The 23,304-nt window shown below is 36.6% G+C and overlaps 1 long non-coding RNA gene across 1 annotated transcript in view; it reads left to right on the plus strand.

The window, feature by feature from the left end:
• The window catches only part of LOC135307771 (uncharacterized), a 47,775-nt gene extending 25,095 nt beyond the window's left edge, over positions 1-22,680 (plus strand). The window contains exons 7-8 of the long non-coding RNA XR_010368422.1: positions 18,088-18,298; positions 22,561-22,680. This is a non-coding gene — a long non-coding RNA (uncharacterized LOC135307771). The remainder of the gene's footprint in view (positions 1-18,087; positions 18,299-22,560) is intronic.
• Positions 22,681-23,304: the final 624 nt, after the last annotated feature.

Here is a 23,304-nt window from a genome sequence, read left to right on the forward strand (position 1 = left end):
TTAATCTAAACTGTTTAGGATTAACTAAAAAATAATCATGATCATTTTATCCAGTGAATAATGGATTTCCTTAATCTGATTAGAAAACTGGATGCAGCAGCAGTACTTCCTGTGTTTTTGCATAAAGCAAAACTGGACTGTAAGAAAAAGTGCTCTGTGTGATTTTACATTTTCTATGTTGGTTTCATGGTTTACCATATTATTCTGAGCACACAGTTGTTTGAGGGAAATGACAATTTCTTTTTTTTGCATTTCAGCACTGCAGGTATCTAATAGCTCTTTGCTCCTTTTCTGCAGTGGGACATGCATTTGGTTTGTTAGCAGATGGTCTTTTTTCTCTACAGTGCTAATCAAACTTTGATACATTTGGATTTGCACAAGGGAAAAGCTGACAAGGCTGACTGAACGCATCTGCTTGGCTGTTTCTTACAGTTCCTAAGACATGACTCAATATTCACTTAAGACTGAAATGCTGGAATTGGAGCATCAATGTGGTGGCAAAACTTCCTTTTCTGTAATCAACTAGGGCAGAGCTGCTGCTCACGCATCTCAAAATAACACTCAGGCTGACGACACCAACTCCTTTCAATTGATGAATTGCAACATTACTCGTTAGCAGCATCTGAGCAACATCCTGTTTGTGAAAAACCTGAGTAACCAGGGAATTCCACTTGGCTGTTCTGAAGTGGGCTGTTGCATAAACAAGGCAGTCTCAAGTCTTGTTCTTCAAACCATATTTTGATATGTACAGACGTTCTGCATATATAGAGAGTTTTCAGAATTGAGGGTTGAATCAAATTCCTGGTATTGAAATTGACACAGCAAGAATGGGCAGAAAGGGTGGTCCAGTAGTGTTTCCATGTGAATAAATACTGTTTTGTTTGTTGCTTTTGTTTGGTTTTCTTTATTTTTTAAACTTCTTGTTGTCTGTGTCAGTAATGTATATTATACCTGAGCTGCAGCAAGCAGCTCTATTTTTTGGCTAGTTAGACTCCTCTCTGCATCCTATTATTGTGCTTTTTGGATACTTGTACTGTGAAAAATCAAGCTTTGATCTTTTCACATTTTTTCCTTTTTTCTCTGCGTATCAACACATGAGAGACAATGAGTTCCCAGTATTTATACTGAGCATACACAAAATTGTTATGCAGCTCTATCTTTTCAGTTGTAGAAATAGAAATTCAGACTCATCTGTGGCAAAATAACATGAATGCTCTCTTTGGTGACCATCTTCTTTGGTAGCACTACTTGATAGAAATGCACATCCTACCGCAGAGGAAGGTCAAAACTCTGATTGGGAAGTTCAGTTCTGTGTAGCATTGAAAAACAGTTTAAGAACACAGCAATGAAAACTGTTCCCTTAGTCCCTGCAGTGCATCCATCATTTGGGGCTTCCTTAGCATATCTTTTGTGACTGTTTCAGAAAAGAGGCTTGTAGGAGGACATATGTTAATAAATACCACTTATTCTTTTGTTAATTGAAGACTCTCATATGATTTCCAAGTGTGTTTCTGGCCCATTTAAATCTCTAGATTCTGCCCTACAAGTGAGTAGCTCTGCTTACAAAGTCGTTGATGACAAGGAAATGTTTTAATACTCTAATGGTTAGACAAAACATAGAAATAATCTGAAAAGAAGATGTAAAAAATGAAAAGAATGAAGGATATGATAAAAGACAGCATCAGAGTATGCAATGGATATAAAGGCTCTCCTATTTACAGTGAAAGGAACTCCAAGTAAATAGTATGCTTTGTAATGGGCCCATAAATATTTCAGTGTGTTTAAACTGATATCTCTAAATCAGCAATTTAAAAATTAATTTATATGGGCAACACGAGATAATAAAGTTTTTATTTTTCAGTGAGGGAATTTAAATTGATAATGATGGATTGCCTGTTAGCTGGTTTTAAGAAAGTGGAGTTTGGCTTGCTTGCTTGGTTCACTTTCTTCCTTCTCAATTTATGCTCCCTGTGAATGGATAACTCCAAACAACTATGTGAAAAAGGTGATGTATTTTGCAAGGCAGAAATAATTTGATGAGTACCATTAGAATATTGCAAATCATTCTTGAAATGACAATACTAAAGAAGGATGGTTTGGTGCTTCTCTGTAGACCATTCTTATCCATGCTTTAAAACTGCAGTTTTACCTGAAGTTTCTAGAATGTAAGAGAAGGAAAAGATTGCTTTTTGAGAAAATTTTTGGTTTCGTTGTTTAACTGTATTTTCAGAGTGAAATGCAAGGAACATTTTGTTACTTTGTGTTGTGCTTGGGTTAAAAAAAATAGGCAGCATTGACAGAACTCACTCACTGCCATTGGCTTGAACATCTAGCTGCATTCTGGGGTTATTTTCTCAAGTGAGCTGTGCCACAATGTTTTCCTCTATCCTAGAAAATATTTCATATGCAATATATTAACAATAGATGAAGTTCTTTTGTTTGCTTGAGGTGCTTCATTTTGTCTTTTTAATTTCAGTGCAACATTCACAACTCCAATCATTACTTGAATAACTTTGGTCCATTTTGTTCATACCAATTCTAATTTCTGTGCAGTCATGTACAGATAACTATTATTGGAATATTTGGTATATATTGATTCATCAAGATGGCTGTATTTGTACTGATATGTAAAAAAAAAAGGTACATTTTTAATAAGGCATTTTATTTCCCTTTTAGTACTAAGCCCTCCTAAAATCTCAAATTAATTTACGGTACTTTCAATCAATTAATTTTTGTTTTGGTTTTGTTGGTTAGTTTTTGTGGAGTTTTTTTGTATAGAAAATACATTATTCTGGAACATCTCAAAACAGGGAAGATGTTCTTCACTTCTTAGTGTATACACATTTAAATGTGTATATGTATTATATATATTATATAATCTTCTATAAATTTATCTTATATTCCAATATTTAACTTCTACTTGAAGTGGTATAAAGAAGATCATGTTAACAGAGAAACTTAAACAGAGAAACTATTACTCTCTCAGACGATGTATTTTCTCTGTTGCACAGGAATACCATTACTTAAGATGGGATATTTTGGAAGACAGTGTAGTTTAATCTCTCACCACTCATCACAGATTCAGGAATTCTCTATCTCCAAGGGATAATAATCCTTTCTGTACATCGTAATTGTGATGTTTCCCTGTTTTGACTTACAACACATCACTTTCTTTGTCATATAATGTTATGACAAAATAAAATTTCCCTTACAGTGGTTGAACACACTGCTGGATTTAAAGCTACAGGATTTGGGTTATAGCATAGCCCAATAGTATCAGTGGAATAGTAAAAGCAAAGAATTTTGCTTCTTTTGCTAGCATGAAATATAAAAAAAGATGTTAAGAGGCAGCGGTGAAGCAACTGTGTTGTCTAGAGCCTATGGCAAGCCAGCATTCCCTTGAGACTTGAGTTCAAGCATTTCATCATTTGGTTGTTAAACATCAATGGTGACACATAATTTTCCATGTTAAACTATTTTTTAATATAAGTCATAATGTCTGAGTTGGGTAATCAGATATAAGGTAATTTTAGGATGCACCAATATCTCTTTTCTTATAAATGTCCAGATTGATCCATATTTCCACAGCTGACAAAATTGGAAAGTTCTCAGATCAAAAAACAATCAGAGTTTCAGCCAAGTTTATTTTTATATGTGAAGTAGAGATGACAATGACAAGTTTTGTCACATCACTTACAATTGTGCTATACAGTGAGATTCCCATAGATGATCACAGAATCATAGAATGGCTTGTGTCAGAAGGGACCTTAAAGATGAAATAAAGCTGATGTTACTTCTCAGGGCATTAATTATAGATAATAATAATAAGAACATAACTTGTTCTCCCTACAATTGTAGTTTGTTCTAGAGATCTTCTTTAACTCAGACTAAATTCATGTGCAAGGATGTACTTTATGTTGTCTCAACCGTTATTGTTTGACCTCAGAGGTGATTGCCCATCAGAGCCTGGGAAATGGTTTTGATTTCTTTTAGTCTTTTGCACACTTCATACTCACAAGTGTAGAAAGAAAAATGAGAGTTCAAATCTGCAGGTGAATTTCTTATGAGTAATACTGAAATATGGAGTGAGTTTGACCAAATACTGAAAAAAAGATGTCTGACATCTAAGAAGTGTGATTTTTGAACAGTGAAGGAAAAATGAGATGGAAGAAGGAAGTGCATCCAGCCTCCTCCTTTACAGCAGCTTTACTTGGACACTTTGTACTGCACAGACTTTGGCAGTAAGTACGGGGTGTGACTGCAAAGCAAATTCTTTTATGAGACATGATTGATTTTATTATGGGTTGGTAGAGTCTTCCTTGGTTAACTTGATATTTGGAGCATAGTTTTCCATGTCTGTAAAGGCTTATGAAAATAGTAGGAGCTGGCTAGAAGAAAAAAGCACAGGAAATTCTTCTTCCTCCTTCTTCTCAGTAGTCTACAGGAGCGTGAGTAGAGTCTAGGTTGATGTCCTTATGCTCTGCTGCAGGGGTGGAAAACACAAAATTACCTGCCATCTCTCCTGGCATATTCCTGTAGCAAATGTCTATTTGTTCATCTATTATACACTTTATGCTATTTTTTGAATGATGGACAGAGTTATGGACATGAAAGAAGTTCTTCACAGCCTCTAAATACTAAAAATCAATGTCATGCCTCTGATTTGGAGCCCTGAAATTAATGTCTGAGGTCCTTCCTTCATGTTCCCTTGCTTTGGATTAATGGACATCATAAAAATAGAAGGAGTACACATAGAAATACATAGGTGTACATAGCTCAGATACAAATCTGCTGCAGAAACTCTTGGTTTATAATGTTGCTGTTTAAAGAAAGACTTGGGACGTACATTTCTGAGTGCTTATCTTTAAATAATCTTGCTGGGACTTTTGAAATGTTAAATTAAACCTATGATGTGCTACATGATCATATCTTAGGAGCTGAAAACCTCCTCAGCTCACAATTAGTATGTAAGCTGGAAAGGAATGGACTCAGAATCATCCACACTATCACAGATTTTCCTCACAATTCCAGCTGATGCCAATATCTGAAGAAAAATCTACCTACTTGCTTTTCACCCACTGGGACAATTTGGGATGATAACATGGCTTGTGTATGTGCATTATTCAGACACATACATTGGCCATAGCTATAAACTCTGCCTGTCTGTATATAGGAGCCCATATTAGTAGATGGCAAAGGTGGTTGTTAAAATGCAGTACAGATTCATACCTATTGTAAGAACATATCATATCCAAGCATTTCAGTTCTAATATTCTTCTGCACAGTCTAACAGTATATTAGGATTTTGAAAACTTTAGAGGATGTTCTGAGATAGGATAAGAAGGACAAGTGAGCCTTACTTACTTACTCATAGCTTTTCAAAATCACTGGCCTAATAGTGTGAAGATGCATGTTCCCTGTGGAAATGGAAACCATATTCTTTGTTTATAAAGAAATTCTGGGACCCTATTTGTTAGAATCCCATTATATATACAACAATAGTTTCCTGAATGCAAGGTGCAGCAGTCTTAAAAGGCATGGAGATTACACATATACCCTCAGGTTAGCTGAAGAAACATAATGACTGCATGAAAAGAACTAGCCTTGAAAAATTGCCTTTGTAAGTCTCTGCAATGAAATTATGTTGCCTTCATTTGACAGAAGAGGGGAACTGACTGACATGAAGGAAATGTTAAAGCAAGTACCTATCTTTAAGGAGCTTTCTGAGCTTATCTTTCAAGAGCTTAGGATGTAATTGACTGAAAATCTATAGCACTGTTGAAGCACATTTCCTGATCACGTTCCTACACCATAATCACAGGACCTTCCTATCTTAGTAGAAAGTCGGTTGTCTCCATATCTGCAATTACTTAACACAGCCTGACTTATCCTGAGGCATTTGGAGCCAAAAGTGAAGTGGTTGTGAAGATCAACAAAGAAAACATTGGCAAAGTGTAATTCAGCAGCATGCGCTGCTGGATCTGTAACACCTCTGGTATTTGAATAGAACCTTAGATCAGAATTTTGGAGATTGTGTGAGAAAGATCCAGGAAGATAAAGACGTGTTGTCCATTCAGCTCTTTTTGTCAAATATTTTTTCAAGTTAGCATGAAGAAAAAAGTCTTTGAAACCTATCAGCTTATCAATCAAACCATGACTTTGAGGATCAGGAAAACATTGCCTTATCTGGACTCTGGTAGCAGTATATCCATGTTATTGTTACTGTTTCTGATATTAAGTTAGAAGCTGTGTGGAAGGGACAGAGACTGCTCAATGATCTTGTTTTTCGCAGTAACACCTCTCATAAATTTGGAAAAAGGAAAATTATGTTAATTATCTCTAGTATAGTATAAGTGTATAAGTGGATTAAAAAAAAAAAAACCAAACCGAACTTTGAGGAACATACAACAACCACAGTGAATATATTTATCATAATGAATTTGCAATCAGCAACTGAAATGGGACTTGAGGAGTACTGTTTGGAATTTTTTAAAGCATTGGTGTCACGTAAAAATATATGTATCTTTCCATTATTATCTTTTGTTCCAGTATGCTGCTTTGAAGTTCTGGGGACTCTGGGAGAAGGCAGCAATTGCATATGACTGGCAAGAAAGTCTGCTATTGCCCAGAGGCATAGTGTGAAGAAAGACTAGATCTGAAAAACAACAACTAAGAACTCAATAGCGATAAGGATCTACTCCCTAAAGCACTTTTTCTTACTTCCCTTCATATAAGTGGGGTAGTGGGATGGCTTCCCTCTGGTAAATAGAGGTTGTCAAGACCCTCTGTGCTAGAAACTTCAAGCAGTGAAGCTGGAATTCAAGAAAAATTCTCATCTAGGCTTATGCATGCAAAACCACAATGGGAACACAGAGCATCTGAAGCCCAGGTTGGATATCCACCTTTTTTAATTTCTTATCCTAATTTTACTCTGTTCATACTTTGGGATATTAAGCAATTAATCACATTTTAATGCCTCAAGCTAAACGTCCATAAAATAATGTGCTGTTACCGTCCATGTGGGAAAAGCCCAGAATAGGTGACCTCCTTATCTGGTCCATTAAAATGCAACAATAGAATCCAGATCTTCTTCATCCTGTCTCACCTCAGGATTGCCACCCTTACTTGCAACATTGTTCTTTACTGTCTCCATACTTCTTTGTAATGGTAGGGCAAAAATCCTGTAGACAAAAGTTTCAAACAATTTGTGGTATTGATGATTTGCAAAACTGAGGAGAAAGAGCACTCCTGTTGTCACATGTTTAAATTATGATAAGTTCGTACGGGATGGATTTTTCAGCCAAAGAAAAGCGTAGCTGGAGGATGTGTTAGCTTAGTGTGGGAGAGGAATCTGGTAGCACTTCTAAATGCCAGATTTGGAAGGTGTTTCAACGGCAGTAAACTACAAAAAGGAGCCCGAAGTGCTCCATCATGTGTTTTTCCTTATCCACTGGCAAAATTTTCATTTTGTCCTTCAAGTAGATGTCTTTTGTCCATGACCCACTCTGCCCTTGGCAGTGATAGTGCTGCATGAGGAGGAATAGAGAGGAGATGCATTTGAATACTGCAGGATCTAAAGTCCCTGCTGTCTGGGCCATTTTCCCCATAATGATGTGGAACTCTGCTTGTACTTTCCAAGGCCATTCTGGATTTTATGTTCCATTCCCATATACACCTTTTCATAAAAAGAGTTTCTCACTGTACAGGACCAACTTATTTTAGATTGAACAATTTGATTACCTCTCTGCAGCTGTTACAGGCTACTCAGAGCATGACTTTTAAGAAGAGCAATGACAGGATGATTCTTATGGCAGCAATTTCAGGTCATTCCACTCACTTGTCTGCTGGATTGAATTTGGGCTTTCTCCACTTGGCTGCATGTGTATATAGCTTTGAGTACCCACAGGGTGTTACTTCAGTGAGATTTGTGGAGTTTTTAAATATATGGAATGTTTGTATATATATATATATTTTGTGCTGAAACCCTCCATAATTCTCTGTAATGATCTTAACAGGATGACAGGAAAGTGATTCCAGCTTTCAATTCAAGAGAACATTTTAGCATTTGATAAGCCCTGTGTACATGCATAAGTGCTGGCATTAACAGGAATGAAAGGAAGTGGTTTCATGGAATAGAGATATGCAAGAAAATGACACCCGTGTGACTGGTGTTACATGTGGCTATTTTGCTACTTGTGGCCAATTTTGTCTGCTTTGATGTTGCGACAGAAGGAAATGCTGCCCCACTGATGTATGTGAAACTGTAAACATATTGGGGGCTGGGCTTTAACTGATCAAGATGAGTTACTTGAAAAGATGTTTTTTATCTTCAAACTGTACATTTATGTGTTCCTTCTTCATAATAAAAGATTATATATTATGAATATTATTTATTATGAATATTATTTATTATTATTTATACAGCCCTTTGCCTTCCATTTTTCCCCCAGATCTTATGAAAAGTCTTTTCTTGGTAATAAGATTTTTACATAACAATGACATTGAATATCTGCACTTTAAACAATTTTATTTATGTAACGTTATCAAAGAGATTTTAGCGTGATTGTCTTCAAGGAGAGCTTTGAGGAAAAACCAGCATTTTGTTTCATACATATAATTTCTCCTGGTTTGAATCTGAACTGTTTTGAGGAATTTTTCTTAAAAATATGTAGAACTTAATATACAGGACACACCTGTGTCACTCTCTTTTATTGCAGAGTTTACTAAATGGAGAGATGGAGACACCAGAGGCAGGTGACTTTGTTGATTGTAAAGAGGAAACTTAAATTGTCTAAGCTACTTTTCAGTCCTTATTTCAGTAACTGTGGTCCACTAAGATTTTTGAGTGTTGTTCTAAACTAAAAGCAAAGTAGTGTCCAGTGCATTTTCCTATTTTACAGACCAAGAACAAGGGCTCGAGCTGCAAGCTGTCATTTGTCTGGAGTCAGCAGCAGCAAAGATTACCTTTGTAAGTCTTTTGGTTAGAGCTTCTGGAAGCTATTTGGGCTTGGCTTGATTTGCAGCTTTTTCTCTATTTCTCTGAGTAAAGGTTCTTTAAGGTGAATGAAAAGGCCTTAAAAGTGCCTTCTCTGCAGCAGGCATTGCTGCTGAGTTCACTACCAGCTGAAGGTATGTACAGCTGAGCTAAGCTCATGATTCCTCACTGCCAAAAGGGACAGCCCCACTCCATTCCAGTGACAACTCACTGGCAGCTCTTCTCTGAACCAGTTTGGTTTGCTATCTCAGTAGGATAGGGTTTCCTTTTCCTTAGGGAAAATGAGTTTTCTGCTGCTTTAGTTAATTGAATTAACTTGGCAATGGGCAGTATGTTCAATGTGTACCTGAAATGTCATCAGAGGCAGCAGCACATGATCTAGGGAAGGACAGATGTCAGGTAATGTGTAAAACTGTGACTTGGCAAGATGTCTGGGAGGCTATTGGTTTACAGCAGGAGCATACCGAGTCCTGAGCAGGCTCACCTGTAGTACAGAGCTGACTAAACGCTCTTATACTCCTTTCCTTACTCAGCCTCCTGTGCAGTGGTAGATCATAAAAGAAACAATTTTATGAAGTTATTTTCCTCAGAGCTGCTTTAGAAAAAGCCATCGCCTTTAATTTCCTCTCTTTCACAGGAGGGTCCACCTTTGCTTTTTGCACTCTCCTTCTCATAACAACCCACCATTTTTAATCTATTCTGTGGGTTAGAGCTTTGGTCATGGGGGTGTGATAAGGGTCACAGTTTGCATAACCCTTGGGTCACAGAAACAGCAGTATTTTGGCTTTTTTAAAACTGGATTTCTAAGTCTTTCTTTCCTGTTTTCCAGTGTACATTATTGGGCTTTATTCATGTGACTTCTCTTCCCTCAAAACTCAACCTGAATCCCTGAACGTGCCTTTAGAAATGACTTTTATTATTGCTCCATATACTGATTTATAAAGGAGAATTCTCTGACCTGGGGACTGCCCCTTGGCCAAGAAACAACATTGTCTAATTTTCCTTCTCTGCTTTCCCTACTTGATATTTGAGAGAAATCAGGACTTTGAAAGAACTAGTTGAATTTGAACTCTCCACGTCAGTAATTTTGTGTCTTGGCTTTATTGCACTTCACTGAAGAAGTAAACAATATAAAATCAAAACAAGAAATCCAGTATTATCTATGTATCCTATTACATTTTTCATTGTAGCAAAAGCTGTCATGCCTAGTGAGAGTTGATAGGAGGTTACACTGCTGCCTGCATTTTCCCATCTTTGTTATTAGTGTCTGCCTTCCAGTGGTACACAGACATCCTGACTGAAGTGGCACAACAGATAATTTGCTGAAGTAAAAAAAACATTCAAAGTGGAGTCCTTTATTTCCCTTAGAATTAAAAAGTCACAGAGCCATTCTTATTATCAACCACTCATTAAATAGAAAAGTATCTAATTAACGAAGCTGTCTATTAACCATTTAATTGTGCACAGTATTCATGTCCCCACTAAAGATAACCAGTGATGTCTGCCTTTATACTGCAAAACATCAGAGAAAGAATGTCATTAAACCAGTATTTGTACAATTGTGAACCATATGACTTAGAAACAGAAAAGGTTTTGGGACTACACCTTTTAGATTTGTCTAAGATTGAATTTTCTAATTGGATTTTTTTTCCTTAGGGAGCATATTATGAACTGCTGAAATTTATGCTGTGCACATATTGTATCAATTTTGTTCTCTAGCCAAGCTACTTTTAATTACTTATGATTTAGGAAATTTACTTGATTCTCTAACTTATGTTCCTGTAATTGTGAGCAAGTGATTTTCTCTTTGATCATTATACCTTAAAAACACGCACTTATCTTAATGTTGTCTCTTAATCAGAATATTTTTTGTGGTTTCTTTTTGTTTGTCTCTAGTTCAAAGTATTTACATAATGCAGGGTAGGGTAATGAATATCTGAGGACTCTTCTCACTGCTGGAATATTAACTGGCCAATCTGGGCCTTCCTGGCTGGAGTCCCTGCTGTGGAATGTGAACAGGAGATTTTTATAATGAGACCAGGACTTCTGTTCCAAGAAGTAGTGTTAAACACAATTGCAACAGGTAGTAAGCAGGTTTTCTGGGCAGTAGAGGGAGGAAAAGTAACAGGTTAACAGCAGGGCATCTTTCTGTCTCAGTAACAACGTGTTTCTTCTTACCTGATTCGATTGTGATGACCTTCTTGGCAGTGTTTATTCCTAGCCATTAAAAGGCATTTTCTTCCTCTGGTTTTCTCATTCTGTCAAGTCCTACATGTGTATAGATTACTGTGAATACAATTTCTCTCTGGCATTTCTTCTCCTTTCACTATACAAATAATTTTGCATGAGAAATATAAGATTCAATTTAATTTTCCACTGACATTTTACTTGACTGTCTTCTCAATATATTTCCAGCATTCTAACTTTTCCAGTTTCCTTCATAATAATATTTCTCTTCTTTATGTTAACATCAGTGTTCTATCTAGCAGGAACTAAATGCATGCAGTTAAGGGGTCATTTCACACCTGTCATAACTGGTTGATTTAGTTTTGCTAAGAAATAGAAATTCACTTGATTCCGGTTTCATAAATTTATGTGTCTTGACTGCAGTTCATCACTTGCTGAGGTTTATATATCAACCACATTAAAATAAACTTATTTTCTTTTAAACAAAACTAACATTAATGTTTTTATCCCTCCATTTTTTTAAAAAAAGCATTTTCTTCCTCCTTTCACATTACTTTCCAGAAAAATAAAGTAATTTGTAGATTACTAATATAATTTGCTTTTATATGCCCAAGAGTCTTTTGTATCTGAAAAAAACAGTGATATCAGGTTTAGGTCGCTCTACAGTTTAAGGGATATTGTGAGAATGGGTCAGACCTGTTTGCTGTGCCAGTCTGCTTTTCTCATGCAGCTGGAAAACATCCTCTTGGCATGTGAAACCCCTAGGAGTGTCTCAGCAGGCAGGCAACTGGAGTGGCGCAGCTTCACAGGCATCCTGGGTCCTGGGGGCTGCTTAGCACATCAGAGTCAAATGTTACCTCTGACAGAGGGAGGCAACAGTGGAGCCACACACTAGAACCCCTGTTTTTTCAGTCAGTGCTTCTGTGTCTCAAAGCTGGCAAAGCTTTTGCTGGTAGCTTGATGGCACTTTTCGGGCTGTGAGCTGTGATAGTTTCTGTAGTTGTAAATCGGGTTAATTTCGTAAACACGTGAAGGAAAAAAGGGATACAGATGACGGTCTAATGATGAACTGTACAGGCAACAGTTCAATTTATATGCTAAACTAAGTTAAGTTAAATTAGATTTATTATTCCCCTCTATGTTATGCTTGTCATGGAAGTAAAACCTAAATTTTCTTGATGTCTCTAGTTATCTTACAAATAAGACATTAGAGCTAAAACAGAAGGGAGAAGGGGAAAATGGAAGATATTGTTTATAAATATATGAACAGTTTTTTTGCAAGCAGAAAATGCTGCAGATTTCCACAATTAGTTCTATATTCTCTTGCAGAGTGAATGCTTAACAATTGCCTTAATCTAACATACACTCATCAGTATGATTCTCCTGCCGATGAGAGTATAACTCAGTTTATTGGTACTGGAGACTGTTTTGGCAGGAAAACATATCTCAGGCAGGGCAGATTTGATAACATTTGAAAAGCTAAATTTAATCAAGGTAACACCAGCTGCTTACAAACTAAACTAAATTGCAGAATTCTTTTGCTTCACTTTCAGACAGATACTGCATGGTGAATACTGTATATATGGTGAATAATCCATTCAGATACTTTGGCAAATTCACTTGGACTTGACAGAAAAAGGCACAAAAATCTTTAGAGAGGAGAATTTATTATGGGTATTATTTGGAGTGTACTGGTTGTCCAGTTCTATTAGTTTTTACTTTCATTTTACTACCAGTGAACATTTCAATCCTTTGCATGGTGAAGGGGGCTAATGTGCTCCATTACACCAGAAAAATGTGACTGACTTTTGTCTACAGAGTGTCTTCAGATCTTTCTAAAGCTCATGGGAATGCAAAATAAATAATTATTAAGAGACCTGGAGACAACAGAAGCTATTCTTTGCTATGCTAGGAACTAGAATTTTAAAAATGGCCTAAAATGCTAATATATTAGACATTATTCATACTTAAGGTATTGTTTCCTGAAAGGCAAAGGAAGGACAAAATCCAGAGTGAGGGACCTGGGTCTTTTCAGTCTTGAGAAGAGATGACTGAGGAGGGACCTCATCATATATATAATTATATGCATATACATATATATTATATACATTTATATAATGTATATAATTATATGAAGGGAGGCTGCCAAGAGGATGGAGCCAGGCTCTTGGCTCAAGCAATAAGACAAGGGACAATGGGAAGAAATTAATGCACAGGAATTTCCACCTGAATGTGAGGAAGAAATTTACTGTGTGGGTGACTGAGCACTGGAACAGATTTTTCAGAGATTTTGTGAAGTCTCCCTCACTGGAGATATTGAAAACCATTTGGATGCAATCCTGTGTGCTCTAGGATGACCCTGCTTGAGCAGGGAATGACCCACTGTGGTCCCTTCCAAACTTACCCATTCTGTGAACTTAGATTCACAAACAACACTGTGGTATTTGAAAGGCTCAGCAAAACAATCAGAAAATCCTGAATGCTGGGCTAAAAGCCAGAGAAAAAACAAAGTGCAAAAGTATATCTCAAAGCTCCTTTCTCCAGATGTCACAAACTTATCTGCTTTGTGATATGAAGACTAAAAGCCATCCTAAGACACACTCACTTTGGCATTAGTTTTGAAAGAATGAAGCAGATCTTCCTTCTATCCATCAAGAGTCTTAGGCAATTACAACTGCTTAGCCAAGTGGTGTGTTTCATCTAATGATCTGTAGGAAGTGCAGAAGGGAGGAGAGTAGGACAGGCTGTGTAGTCCAGCAGTTAGGACCCTTACTTTGTGGGGAATGAGGGTATGGAATCTTGTCTATCAGTTCTACTTTCATAATCATTTATGGAGATGGTTCTGTAAGCATGAATCAGAATCTGGGTTTCCTCAGCCTATGTTGATGTTCCAGTTGGTGTCCCAGCTGTGAGAACTTGGACTTGGTTTACTTGTTCCTATTTCTCTTTCTTTTTCCTCTGTTTTTCTTTCTTTTTTTTTTTTTCCCACCATTCTGGGTAAATATTTGCATAACCAAAGTATTATCTATTCTCTACAAAGCATTTAAAATAAATATAAAAATAAAACATTTTCTGAGGGGCCTGTTTTTCTTTGATCTGTGCAAGAGCCATGTAAGATCAGTCACTGCTGGCCATTTCCTGGCCCATGGCCACCATTGCCCCAATCCTCTGGCAGCCCATTCCCACAGCTCCCCAGTCAGGCCCTCCAAATATGTCACGACAGGGGTTCAACTTCTGAAGAACCTGGTGGATATCTCAGCAAAAATCCCACCTGCAAGGTTTCAAGCCAGAAAGGAGCAGTTGTGAGTTGTGCAGAGAGTTGTGTTGGCTGAAAGGCATCTTAGAAACTGCCAAGTAGGGTTATTTCCTAGGTCTTTCATTGCTTAAGGAAACTCGGCTTCCTCTTTGCTCTTTGAAAATAAGATGTTTTTGGTAAAATGCTATTTGTACCATCAAATAATTTTACTGGCTTCAGGAGAGTCCTGAGTATAGATCAGGCTTGGAGGCAAAAGGGCTTCCGTAAGACATACAATGTATTATTTAATTTTTTAATTAACAATGGATTGTTTGCAATATAGGCAATTTTTAAATCTTATGTTTGACACATACAGTTGTATAGTGATGACAGTAGAGTTTTGATGTCGGACTATGAAAACAGGAATGAGCTGATGTTCTCACTCTATTTCCAGAAAGACACTCATGTATGTATTTGAAAATGCATGTCTGGCTTGCTGGGGTATGCTCTCGTCTGTGAGCAACATGTATTTCCATATATTGTAACCTTGCAGACATGGTGTCTTTTTTTTCTTCAGTTTGTCCAGTCACTTACTCTACCTGCACCATTCAATTCAGTCTGATTTCCCTAGAGCTTCTAAAGAATGTTTGCTGATAGGATGACATGCAGGGACATTTAAGCACTTTACTCAGTCTAGAGCCTGACCATTTTACTAGGATGTACATTAGATTTACTATCTCTTAGTAAATATCTTTTTTTACATAATAATACTATGGGAAACAACTATACTCTGATTGTCAGAGTTCCTCAAGAGTTAAAAAAGCTGTTAATTATTTTTTTTTTAAACCTTGTGCTTTTACCCATGAAAGGAAAAACTAAGGGTGAGCAAGAAGTTTTAAGCTGATACAGTAATTGTTAGAATTTTCTCTGGGATTAATACTTCAAATAAAAGCATCTGAGGTGCAAAAGGTGAAAAATAACATGTAGGTCATTATGCAAAAAGCAAAACGCACATCCCAAAACAAGGTTTTGTCTGTTCACTCAAGCTCAATGCAAAGAATGCAATTTTCCAGCTTGAATGTTTCTTTTGCTTCTGAAACACTCAGAATGGCAAAATACATAATTTTTTAAATTCTGACAATATCTCCATATCTGCAGTGTTTCCAAGTGGGAATTTCAGTCCAAGTCAACATTCTTACATGTCACCTGCTTGTTTTCTGTAAAAAATAATAATAAAAAAAGATTACCTGCCTGCAAAATGATTTCTGGCATGGTATTGGCATAGGATTTAACGGATTTAATATTTTTTCTTTTTTTCTCTCTTGGTCAACTAAGCTAGCTTAGTTCCGTATGGAGTTTTAATATCTTGCCAACATTTCCTTTGCTGGGGCAATATAAAATAGCATTTGATGAAGGTTTATTTTTTTTTTAATAATTGGTTCAACCACTTTTGCTCTAGTTCAATATTCTTTTTCAATTAACAATTTATCTGTTATATGTCCCTCTAGGGTAAATGTCTTGATTTGTCTTAATTGATATATTTGGAACCAAAATACATAATCTGTTTTTAATGGCACCTGCTAGAATTTGTATATTCAGGGAAATATTTTTTATCTTTTTATGCCCAAAATGTAAATGGAATGGGAATTTCTTATCCCTGTGCAAGTCAGCATAGACTTGCAGAAACACATGACTCCTTGTTTTTGGTAAACAGGAAAAATAAGGATATATCAGTGAGATTGCACAGGAAAAAAGAGGAAGTTCAAACAGTATATTATCACAAATATATATCCATAAACAAAGATATTTCCAGACCATGCAGATGAAAAACCTGAGAGGATTGAGAAGGTGCTCTTCAGCCACCTCCCTGCCTGGACACTTTGGTATTATCTGTCATTGCAGATTTGTTTTCTGTAGAGTTTGTCAGATTCTAACATCCCTGTTGCAGTGGGATCACACATCAAACTACTTTAACCATCACTTGCTGAATATTTTTGAATTGAACAATTGCCTTTTTCTTTGTTTAAATTTTGGATTTGCCATCCAGCTACCCAGACTCAACTTTTCTGATGTGGGAAGCAAAGTGCCAAAAGTAACTGATCTGAGTCAGCCTTCTATTCTGATGGCCCTCACAGCTGGTAAACAGGAGCCTTATACCTGGGACCACCAGTTTCTTTGGCAGAGGTGGGAGGGCTCAGCTGCAGAAGCTTGTACAAGTGTTTTGTTGGTGTGGACTACCCAAGAAATTTACTCTTCATTGCTAAGTTTCAGAAACAGAGGTCAGTAATACATTGTTCTTATACAGTGTCATCTTCCTTCTCAGTGTCATTCTCTGCAGTGTCATCTTGCTGTATTTCCCTTGTTTGTACACCAAAACCTCACATTCAGCCTCTTAGCTACAGCTTTAGTCCCCACTGGGGACTGTTTTTCTCTTGGTTATGTGGCATTATTCTCAATCTGGTTTCATTATCTACCACTCCATTGTCTTGCATTTGTACTGTAAGTCTCTATCACTGGACTCTATATCTGTAATGTATTGTTCATTTCAATACATTAGCCTGTATTGCTGCCCAGCTTTGTATTTTGGGAGTCCCCAAGTACTTGTTTTTAAGCTGAGCCCCACCTTATAGAGTTTCTAGGCTGGCCAGGTTGAACATCACCAGCTAGTGTTCTCAGCATTATTAGCTTCAGAGTGAGCTTTGACACCACTTGCAGAATTATCTACTGTTGTCTTTTCATATTTTCTTTAGAAAAACAGTGAGTACAATTGGGTTTTAATATAAGTTTTAATTAAATAGTCTTATCTGAGTTTTTTTTTTTGGTTTCTTAGCTTAATAGGACCAGTGAATTGTTTAGCATACAGGATGAATGGTGCTCACCATTCATGACCATCTATTTAATTTTTCACTTTTATCTTCTTCATTCAGTATTTGGCCTTATATTTTATTTACTTCAAATTATAAGAACATGCACTGAAGGTGGAATTATTAATTTCCTCATGGACTTTGCTTCAGTACTCAGTATAGTGCATCATACTTTTCTCAGTGCTTCTGAGGCATCTATTTGAATACATTTCCAAGAAACTCCTCTGAGGTACAATGTTATGAATATTCCTGTTGTACTGAGAAGAAACTGAGATACGTGGAAGCTTAGACTGCATTTTCACAAGAAGCTAAGCTGATGCCTTTTTTTTTAACTTGTTAAACCCTTTTGTGAGTCATTTCATTTTGTGATGTAGAAAACTATTTTTACTTCTTTCTTCCTGGGTAAACTTCCTACTATGTTGGAGTGTTGTACAGGCTTATGGAGTAGTTTTAGGAGGAGAAGTGATTGATGGGATTGGACTTCTCTACCTGTCAAGAAAGGTCGGTAGTTAGATTTGTCTACCTGTATATCTTCCAATCTCATCCCAAGTTTAGGTACAGCTTAGAAAGAGCTACATTTATAGACATCACTGAGCTTAAAGGCCTGTTTTCGTGTGTTGTTTATTCCAACAGTAAATAGTTTATACAGGTGTATGGTGCTGTTTAAACATCTTGGTACCTTCTCATGTAGTCTGAGTACTGTTACTAATGTCTCTGCATTGTTGTGTTTTGAATTAGCTTTTTGAACTGTCACATTTTAAACTTTTGAATAGTGCTTTTGAATTGGTGTTGTTTTTCTTCATAAGCTTCTGCTGCAGTTGAGGGTAGCGAGACGAACGGGCAGCAGTGCATGTTCTAAGGAGAAAATTGACTCTTCATTATGAAGCAGAACACATACTACAGTTAAGGAAGACTAATTCTCAGCATTTTGAATCTTCCCTCGCTACCAAAAAAGAGATCTGTTTTCAGCTGCCTCATGCAAAAGTTCCAAGCACAGAAGTTTTTAACACAGGCCAGGTAATGACCATTGTGGGTCCCTTCCAACTCAGGATATTTTATGAACCCCTGTGACAAATACAGAAGAGTTTGCAGTGTATCTAGACTATACATTTAGTAATAAATTTTTTTTCAGCTGGCTGATATTGATGATGAAGGGGTAAAAGTGAGTCTCCTGTGACAGCAAGATTGCTTTGAGGACTAGAGTTTACTTTTGTTCCCATCATGTGGGAGAATTAGTGCAGGTGTCTCTTGCACGAGACTGAGCACAGTAACATGGCTAATAACATTGCCAAAGCTCTCTAAGGAGCCCTGCAGTGCTGCTGAAAGTCACCAACTAGAACAGTCTGATCTCTCTTACAAATCACAGGAACTCTTCACAGTGAGTTCACAAAATCAATCGACAGTATGCTCTAGCTGTGGATGACTTTCTAGAGATTGGCCAGCTGTGAAGACTGCACTGTTAATTACCCATGGTGAAAAATGCAATCAGCTTAAGTCGTTTGCTTAGCACCACCCAGGATCTTTTTGGAAGGTGCTAGAATGGGATCTGCTTTTCCAGAGGGCACCAAGTTACAGCAACTGTATGCAAATTCTTCCAGTTTCCCTTTATTCACTTTTGCTTTCTAATTTTTACAAAGGAACAGGAGCTCTAAAAATGGAAGCTTTTTTCGTGATCTTTACTTATTCTTGCAATGTAGTTATACTCTGAGAGAGGGCCCTTCAAAGAAAAATAGCCTGCAATCATAACAAAAGCTGCATTTGTTATTGTCCCTATCCTGCTGAAGCAGGTAGATGTTATCTTGAATGCTTGGTTTATTGCATCTCATTGTGCACAGTGTAAAAGTGCAGTTTCTAAGGGAGTTGCCAGCCAACCAGAAAAATCTCTTTATAAAAGATCCTGGACAAGCCAATGGATTTCTATATAGTGAAATTCTGGTTATTTATTCCCTACATGAATAAAACTTGATGAAAGTGAAAATGTTTTAGATAATATCTATATTTTAAAATAGTTGTGAAGTCTAGCCTTATATAAAATATGCTTGCACTGCTTCAAAAAAGATGGTGATAGCTGCTCTCAGATGGGAAAGGGCAAGTTTTTAGCTTTATGCAAATGGTATGTATAATTCTGGCAGCTTCTGTTTCTTTAGTGTTCAAGCACAAAATACAAAGTTTCCAAAACATGTAGCAGGAAAATATGTTTAATCCACAGAACAAAAATTGCATAAACATGGCTGCTCTGACAAATGCTTCCTTTTTCTCTTGTATAGTTTTCTTTTAGTGTGAGCTTCCCTGCACAGTGTTTGGGAATACCAAATTCCCTCTATTGTGCTTAGCTCAGGAGACATGACTAAGAAATTGCCTATCGTCTATTAAGTGAAATTTGACTAACTAATGAAGGGAAACGAAGCAGAGATATTAAGTCCCTATAGCACTACATTCTCCTTTCTAATGAAAGATCCTTTTAACCTGTGTTGTCTGTAATGCTTTTAGCTGGTGGATATCTCAAGAGAAAATTTTGTAGTAGTCTTGCACAACAGAGTTTTAATTGGATAAGATCAATATAGTTTATTCATTGTAGAAATAATAAGAATGAACAGGAAATACATATTTAGTACCCATTGGAAGCAAAAGAATTGCCTGTCAACTTGTGAATAACCATTTGATTTTCTCTTAAGTTCCCCTGTTTGTGCTTCCATTCCTGTCCTTTCCAGCCTTCTGAAGGATGCTTTCTCTCCATTCCTTTCAGTATAGTTTTTGTATAGCATTTTAATATATGATATATAATAATATAATGAATCAGCCTCCTGAAACATGGAGTCAAGATTCTCATCTCTTCCTTTGTCCTGGGACCCTTGAACACAACCACAGTCAGGGGATTCTCTACTGAGGGCCATTGTGCAGGCACAGAATGCTTCTTGTGCTTGTGTCTTGGACTGCCAGGCTTGGTAGCACATTGGGATCCTTCCCTAATGCAAGAGGGAAAAAAACCCCATCAAATAGTTTACTGAGGGTTCTTGACTTTTAGTAGGGTAGGATCTTCCCAAGGGAAGAGCTGCCACTTTTTTTACAGTTAGAGCCTTAGCTGCATTAGCTGCTGTAAAACTTTCTGTTGAGATTGTCACCAGCTAAAGGTCATCAGAGCTGACACTGACTAAAAGGATACAGGTTGGCTGGAGAGGATATTTGGGTTTTGTTTATTTATTTATTATGTGTATCTTTGTATACAGGAAATGTATCCCCCTTACCATCCTGGGTTATTGCCTCCTCCCCCCCCCTCCCAAGATATATACTTATATTTTTCTCTGGAATATGCCAAGACTTCCAGAAGTATATTACTAATGCAACTCCTATCTTTCGTATTTTGTTTACTCTTTTCTTATCTTCTTCATGTAAGGAGAGGATTTTTTTTTGTAGTAAGTTTCATTTTGACACAAGTCCTTTAGAAAACAAATATCCTGCTGTGTCTTTCAGGTAGGACACATCAAAGAGGACACTTTGCATTTAAAAGACGGTAAAGTTTGCAAAAGTTCTTACTTCTTTTCAGATTTAATGCCAGAGATTTAAACCTGCCCTGGAGAAAGCTCAAAAAAGCAAAAGTTATTTAGTTTTGTGGTAGAATATGCCTTTTCACCTGGCGAGTGTAAAGCTAAAAAAAATTTAAAAAAACGTACTTTAAAATATGAAATTTTCCTTATGGCTATTTGTGGTGTTCCATATTTCTATCTAGTTATCACTAAGTACCCTACAGAGTACACTTTTCAGAAAGTTGGGAAGATATGAATGGTGGTCTGAAAAAAATGAAAAATTACATGTGAAACAAACAGGACCCTTGCTAGGAAGCTTTACAAGTACCTGTAGGAGGCTCAGATCAATCCTTAAAAGAGGGATTTTTGTAAAGATTCATGTTGCATAGATAGCTAAATCAAATCACTTAATCTGGTTTATGCAAAGCATTTGTGGAGTTTGAGGCCTGTAAATTGACAGAGTTGAGGAAAAAAAAAGGAGACTAGAGAACTGATAAGCAGCAACCATATGTTTTAGTTTAGGAGTGGGGAGTTTTTATCTTGTAAATAAATTTAGATCCAACTGTAAAATTGGCCTGTGGACTGAATTTTTTTTTGGCTACAGTACATGTGAAGAGTCCACAAAAGCAAAATTAAACATATACTGAAGTCATATGCATGCACAAAAAGAGAGGCTTCATTTTAATGTATAAACCACAAAGGAGTAGCTTGTGCACATTATCAGTATTGGGTAAAGAGGAAGAAAATAAAACTGGAAATTGTCTTTTGGTCGACCTGGCCATTAAAATTGTGCATCTGATGTTTTTCTGTTGAAACCAGTAGTTTAGTGGGATTGTTACAAAAAGGAAAAGTATGTTTCTGAATATTATTGTATGGTTAGTGGTTTTTTTTAAATTGCAATTACCTGTATGTTTTATTCTAATAAGCAATGACATGGTTGTATTACTCTGATGAATAGAAAACTTGCTGTCTGTCAGAAGACTGTAGTGACTGCTGCTAATATTTGTCCACTCCCTGCATTTACAGGTTTGAGAAAACTGGAGTGTCAATGGGCATTCTCCATAGTCATCAGCATACTTTTGCTTTTCAGTTCCAGTTAAAAAAGAATGCCTTTTTTTCTTTCTTCTTAGTTTGCAAGACAACTAAAAGCTAATGGAGAAATTTTTCCTGAAATTTAATTTTTGCAATGATTCCAAAAGAGCACCACTAGCCTTCTGCATCAAACCTAGGATAACTTTGTTAGCAATACAGGGTGGACCTGGAAGGTACTAATCAAACTTTCTTATTCATAATTTATTCCACAGATGTGCATGGTGGAAGATAATGATCTGAAAAAGCTCTTAACTCTACTTAACCTCCTTTACTATATAGGATATGGGTTTTTGTTCTGCAGCATTTAGCAGAGCATGTGCTCAGAATTAAACAAATGTTTAGGTTCCTATTTTAGTGAAAATCAATTTCAGTATGTTTTTAGGTATAATGGGAGGTTTAATGTGAGGCAGAATATGGTCAGTTCAGTCATATAATGGGGTTATAGCTCAGCACTGTCAGTGGTCATTGCAGGTTCAGAGAGATCTCTTTCACAGAGGTATGAATTACCAACTTGTGCTTTCCATGTCTTTTCTACTTTCTTTTAAACTAATGATCTTTGTTGGAGCATTAATGATATTGTTAGTAAAATATAATCTTGTGGTTTTGGGAGCTGCACAGATTCTGGGGGCAATAGTGGACTGCTGATTTATTTTTTTCTTCTAGCTGTTTCTGAGGAATGGATACTGGTCTGTTCTCCTGTGGAAACCTCTAGAAGAATGTTCACTGAGGTATAATGCAGCTAAGTACCTGGATATTAATTAAGGATTCATATATAAGCTCAAGGTAAGTGTTCTCAGTAATACTGCTTTTTGAGTTTCCTTTTCTGTTTGTTTGTTGCTTTTTTTTTTCTTTTTTTTTATTTCCCACATTCCCTCCAAATCTGTTTTTCCCAGTTTCATATTTTAGATTTGTATTTTCTTCTCTTTTCACTTGAATTCAGTTTAGGCTTGAGTTCCCCTATTCTTCTTTGTTTCCAAATGTATGTAGGGTTTTTTGTTTGTTTGTTTTTGAAAGAAAATAATGCTGGAAGGTAATCAAAAGGGCATTTTCTTTGCCACATCCTCTGACTATGTACATGGCTTTGACAAGTAGGAAAGAAAATCTACAGAATGTCCATGGAATGTAAAATGTACCACAGAATGAATCATTTTCAGCAGCCTTGATGAAGTGGGAGATGTTCTGTTTGGAACTGGAACCATCCACCTACTTCTGTTCATTACATTGACACTGCTCTGTTCTCTTTGAACTCTGAGAGTTACTTATCCACCCACATGGTTAATCTACAGAAACCATTCTGAAAGGTTTGTTCCTTACCCTATAATCTTTTATAGTTTCTACCCTTTTTGTGTCATCAGCTAATTTAGACTGTTTTTTCAATTATGTTAAACCATAGGTTTATATATATAT

The sequence above is a fragment of the Passer domesticus genome, chromosome 1 (genome assembly GCF_036417665.1).
Source record: "Passer domesticus isolate bPasDom1 chromosome 1, bPasDom1.hap1, whole genome shotgun sequence".
In the NCBI taxonomy this organism is placed as follows: Eukaryota; Metazoa; Chordata; class Aves; order Passeriformes; family Passeridae; genus Passer; species Passer domesticus.